We start from the raw sequence: 6,518 nt of genomic DNA, 5'->3' as shown, positions 1-6,518 counted from the left end.
ACCCACTAACGAATTCTTTAATTAAAATTAAATGCTTAGGAAAATATTTAAACTATAAAAATAACTATATGTATAAAAATAACTTTATTTTTAAGCAACTTAGATTTTGTATTTTATGATTTATCAGTGGTTCTTATAATTTTTTTCTCATCAAACTAAAACTAAACATAAAAGCTGCTACCAGGTCGCAGCCAATCCGTGCTCGAACAACGGATAACTTTCCCATTCTCCCGTGAATTCACTCCGCAACCTGGCTCTCATTTTCCACACATTTTGGCGCCAATCCAAACGCGCCCAATCCAATGGAAAATGGTAAAGAAAAGTGTCACGACAAACTGTTGCTCTCAACAATAGACCAACCATTGTCGTTCTAACAGAACGATTGTCGACAGCGAATGGGGAGCAAATGATGAGTTATTTTAGCAGCAAAAGGAGCCCATCAATGGTCCAAAAATTTCTTTATTTTTCTTTGCTTAAAGGCATGATTGATCAATCCATCTCAAGCTGAAATAAACATCGACAACTGAAAATTCTTAATGTGGTTTGTAACTGCAGTTAGTTTTTTTTTCAACAGTCATCGCCCTGATGATGCGTTCCTCGGTCACCATGGAGACGCATGGTGTTTTTAATCGACCAAGATCAAGCAACATACACATGGACACTGTTTCGTTTTGTAAGGTACTAACGAATGGCATTGACCCATCAATTTTAAACCAAGTTTGTGTGTTGTAAACTTCGATCGATGTTTGTCTTCGACAACTTTTGATGCTTCCATAGCACTACCGCGGGTCCGTGTTGAAGTGACCGTTGTCCACATACGCTAGGCGTTTGTTCGCTTTCCGGTAACCGGCAACCGGGTGACGTTCCGACGATTGACGTAAAGATATTTTACTTCAAGTTTTCCCACAAACTTTGGAACGGCTTTGGTCTCGCTGTGAAGCGAGAAAAGTGCTAGAAAAAAACACACAACAGTAAAACCAATAATCTCCGTCATGCGTTGGAAAATGACTCGACTTTAAGCGTCACGTCTTTGCCAAATGCAGGGCACGTTAATTGTACGGCCTGTGCGAACTGATGGACATACCAAAGGTGTCAAACTACGTCAAGAAGTTCCACCTATATGGCAGCAAGCGATTGTAGTTATTAAAAAGTACTTAACAAGAGCATGAACCATCAGTCATAATCCGGCGTGACGGTGTTCAAGCTAGCCGTTGATTAATACTCAGTTATTTAATTTATGACAACTGATTCCTTATTTTCACACTGTTTGATAAATTAGCGTGGGTTGCACTTTCTGGAACCAGAAAACGGGAAACAGTTCACCATATGCGTAGCTAGAGGTTTTATTGTTTATAAAGATGTATTGCTCTGCTACTGACTGACAGTTCACTTCAGTTCGCTTCGCTTTGACTTCTTATATTTTGTTATGTTAGTTTTTGGCCATTATCAAAAGAAAGAAGTGTGAGTTGTTTTAGTCTCTGGATTCTGTCTCTGGATGGTCTCTGGAAAATGATTGCTTATGCGTTTTGTATTGCGAAACAAATATAAAAAAAATAATATTATAAGTTACTTCAACATTTGATTATGTGCGGTGCCAGAGAGACCTACGAGTTTCGTTTGCCGAATTTACATGGTCAGTGTGGAATTGTGCAATGTCAATGGTTTCAACGAAGATAAATGATCCTTATTCGGCAAAGAGATGCAGCGGTGTAAATAGCGTTGAAAATGCCCCTAGAGAAATTCGGCTACTCAATAGCATTAGCATACATATGCACATCAACAGTGACCTGTGTATATGTAAGGACGAATTCAACTCAAAACGAATATGGGAGACAAAAAAGCTAGCCGTGAGAAACGAAACTCATCGATCGTTCTTCACGATCGATCCCCAAAAATAGATTATAATAAAATTCTGCTAAAAAGGTTGTGTACCGTTTTCGCAGTCCTTTCTCTGATGTTTTGTTTTCTCTTTATTATATTGTGTTTTTATAGTTCCCTCATTATCTTCTTTTAAATTTTATTCTTTTATGCTGAGAGTTTATTATAGAAAGAGTTCTTCAATAGAATAGTTGATAGGAGAAGAGACAAGATTCTTTCTTGGCGTGCCTCGCCAAATAATTCTCATCTATGGGTTTGCATTATAATGTGTTGGTGAAAATAAAATGGATAATGGCGTCTGAAATGCGTAAAAAATAACAACATATAGCGAATGCTGGGGGAAGGTGTTGAAATTTAGCGAAAACGGATGTGTTAAGCGGAACGCTGCTAATGCAGTCTTTCCTAATTAATTTTCCGAAATAAAACAAGGGTAAACGTTGGAAAAATTCAATAAACAGCGTTACGAGACTAGCCGAGAGAGGTGGCGATCATGAAGAAGATACTACGAGAGAGAGAAAGAAAGAGAGAGAGAGAGCAAAAAGAGAAATAAAGAATGAGGGAGATGGTGCCAAGATTTTTTAGCCCCGTAATGGGCCAACGGTAGTAGTAGCTCCTGGCTCCTGTCGTCGCCACACCATGTCTGAGTCTGGGTTCGCTTAATATCACCTAATAGCTAGACATAAAAATAAAAACTCCCATCCTCCATCCGCCATCACGTTGTCCTCAGGACCGCTCGCATACGTGGTTGCGTCGGTCGTTTGGGCGTGTGTGCGAAAATGCTCATTGTTTCCGAATCGACCATGAATCGTTACTGTGAGCATTATTACTATTTTGCTATTTGAGAGTCATTTCCAATTGCTCATGTTGAAATAAGATAGCGTAAAGAAGAAGTAACCCAGCGAACTCGTCCCTAACCAAACCGCACATTTTAAAGTCCTATTCCACCAATGTTGGAGACGCGTTCCCGGTGTCGCTGGGAGTTATGTAAAATGGCTATCATCGACTACCAAATAGGGGTTGCGTTGGTGTTGGTGTATGTTGTGCGTGGCTGTAACCAAGAGTTCAAGATCACTTGGAAGCAGTCGACGTCGTTGGCGATGTTGGCCTTTACCAAGCGCGTGTGCCGACGCAATGACGTTCCGCTTCGCGTCCAATGACTCCTATTTTGCGTGGACGTGGAATTTTACACGGTGATTTCATTTTCTGACGATCCCTGATGTCAGCAAGCAGGAGCATGTGGTGCTTCTGAATTGCCCTTCTAACCGTAATCGACGTAGCGGTCGTTCGGCCTTCAAGGATTCGCGTTTCATCGAGGCGAGAATTTCGAAAAATTTGCTCACCATTGGCGTTTTACTTCGTTTCCCATTTTTTATGGACTTTTGCCTTTGCCAAATTCAAACGGCAACCGATGATTGATACATCAGTTTCATGGATGTGAATTGAAGAGAACTACTGCCGCACTGTGGTCCTATTTTTAGGCTTGGGTAATTGTCTGTCAAATATGGCGGATATATTTTACGACATTGCGAACACTGTAAGCAAGTGCTCTTTTTCGTGGTGTCCCTAAGTAGGTTTATTTAATTAGCCTTTGACATTCTAGTCTTGCCAGCAAATATTAAACATTAAAATCCAAACAATCAGTTAATATTTTTATGACATTGTTCGTTAATGTGTCGCCCGCGAGGCGACGCGAAATCCTATAAAAGTAACAATCATTTTATTTTCGCCCTCACATATTTGCAATTGACCAGTCGGACAGACTTCGTGCTCACTTTGAAATTTCTGTTCCATTTTTCTTACCTCTTTCTTATTTTCCTCTATTCTCCCTCCGCCTCACGGAATGCAAAAAAAAAGTGTCCCCTTTGACAATGAACTTGAGGCAAACACGAGTTAGTGTGCCAAACAGCACGAAACGTGAATCTTTGAGACTTGAAGATCGTGACAATAGTGTGGTTTGAATTATAACCTCTCGGCTAGATAAGAGTTGAATAACGAAATTTGTTTGGACGCCTGTAGTTGGCAATGATAACCGGGCGTAGAGGGCGTCAAGGTAGCGGCATCATTTTCCATGACAACGTCATATTAATTTACAAGGTTTACGCCTTTGATTGATATTGATCTGACAAGTTCTACAACCTAAGGAAGTTATATTGACTTTCGGCGATCGCCCTATAAATACGCCTCAGTACGTTGTTCTAAATCAATATCATGCCTCTAACACCTGGGATATCGACAGATTAATCGAAAAGCGCATTTGAAGTTCCCATAGTTGGCACCTTATGCGGCTAACGGACTTAGGTTGAGCTTGTTGTAAAACTGGCAATTATGATGCTTGCGGAGGTAGTCAATTTCTGTGTGGCTGCGTTTCGCACATTAAGCTTATTATATTTGAATACTGATCCGGTCCACTTCAGCCGGTTAGCGGTCCTGTCCTGTAAAAAGACACCCTGACGCAACGCCTTGTACTCTGATTCTAGTGGTCTATTTATATTAATTTCTCGTTACATTGGTTTTCCATTTTTTTGGCTTTAGCTCTGAGAACCTGAATTAACAAAAATAAAAACGACCCAGGAACAAAACAATCGACACTTTGGATAAGATGGGCTAGAATTTTTGATTTAAACACACTATGTCAAAATATTTATTGTTTTTCCTTAGAAGAACGGACTGTGCCGTATTTATATATTTATTGTTCCCAGTATCACAATTCTGTGGAAGGAGCCACATGGTAGAAGCACGTGCTGCAGGACTATAGCAGGGCCAAATAATAGTTCCCGGCTAGCCCGGGAATGTTGAAAATCAAGATAATTACTCGACTACCGGCGCACAGGACAAAAAGCGGAGCAATGAAAAATGGAAAGTGTGCATGATGTCTGCTATTAATAAAACATATTAATAAGATACAGTGAGCAGCGGCCAAACAGCGTACGTGATGGCTATCGCCACCTAGTAAGACTAACCACGATCGGGCCCCACAACGACGTCAGAAGAAGCCAAAGGTTCTTTAGGCGTATTTTTAGGTCGAATCGCGTCTCGCGCTAACAAGAACAATGTAAAATGTCGCTTTAATAATAGCGCAGCATAGAGAAATTTAACGGAACTCCCGGAAGGTTGGTTGATTTTGCGAAAATCTTCTGTACAAAAACGTGGTCACCGGTTGGCGACCGCTAAGATGTTCAAGATCGTGGCGGATGTGTGCAAAATGGCGACGTCACGGATATGTGTCCCATACCAAGCGACTCGGGAGGTTATATAATCGCTGGTTACCGGTTTAAGCCAGCAAATCTGGCAGTTGGTTGCGTCTGCTGCTTGTGGTTCACCGGTGGAAAGAATACAGAGAAGAGGGATCAGCCCAATGATAGAAATCAGTAATATTTTTAAACTAAGAAGTGTTTGGTTTTTTATGAATGCCCAGTACCGTGCATTCTTTGTTTTCGTTATTTTTTAAAATTAATTCTTGTGTTTTGTCAGACATCACTTTAATTTTATTGCCTCACAAATTGTTCTAGTAAGAGCACCGGCAGTCGTTTTGGCATCTTCGAGAGAATTATATAAGACTCATCGGAACTCGCATCAGCTAGATGCATCGTCGCTTTCTCTTCAATTGTGGCAAAATGCAACTTTCACCAAAAGGGACGATGAGAGAAGATGCTCAAGAAAGCACAACGCGTTCGGCCAGAAAATTCCAAAAATAAATATATGCAATATCAAATATCGATGGTGACATGAAATTGAGGGTCAAACAGCTGTTTAGTATCGTCTGTACAGGAAAGAGGTCACCGTGTTAAGTGTGCAAGTAAGCATTTGCCGTTTTTGTAAGTTCTTATTGTTTTGTTTGCAAACGACTATTTCGCACTGCCGTTTCAGGAAGGAAAAGAAACGCAAAGTAAACAGAAACGCGAAATATATATGGTCACAAAAATTTGCTGATCAATTCTTGACCTACTGAATTAGCTAAGACTGACCGGTCGGTTGGCTGATATCGTTACCATTTCGAACAAAAAAAGTCATTGTAATAAAAAAAAATGCGGCTTACGATGCAAACCGCGCAAATCATAAAAGGCAGTCTCTCACCGCAAAAATCAACGTAGTAGCAATAGACCTGGAGAGTCATGCAAACTGGACTGGAGAGTCATGCAAACGAAACGAAACGAAACGAAACGAAAACGAAACACCTTCGCGCGATTGACATGAAACGTAATGGCACTAGTCAGCTGGCGACCGTTACGCAACGCGGTGGTGCATTGTACGCCGAACACAGCATAAGCGTCATCTTTTTGCCCGTTGTGCAGCCTTTTGGTGCAGCTGCGTTGTTTACCAGTGGCGCTGCCTCGGCGAGGCACTGTTGTCGTTGCCTCTTTCCGATGTTTCTTTATTTATTTTATTTTTTTTTGGTCGTCACTCCAGTTCGTCATTATAGTCTGTGTTGTGGCACTCTCCAAGGGACTTCAATTGCCATCTCCATGCTTCAATCGGGCTATATGCGAAACACCGATCGTTACCGCCCGTTACAGGCATATCATCGTGGGTCGCGACTTTAGTAAAGCTTGAACCACGTTCCGCGATGGATCGTATTAACGGAATTTTGTAAAGACTGAGTTACTGTGGCAGTTGAAAACAATTGTTACGCCATTTTTTAT

Source organism: Anopheles bellator, chromosome 1, assembly GCF_943735745.2.
Source record: "Anopheles bellator chromosome 1, idAnoBellAS_SP24_06.2, whole genome shotgun sequence".
Classification (NCBI taxonomy): domain Eukaryota; kingdom Metazoa; phylum Arthropoda; class Insecta; order Diptera; family Culicidae; genus Anopheles; species Anopheles bellator.
Note: the sequence above shows the minus strand (reverse complement) of the source record.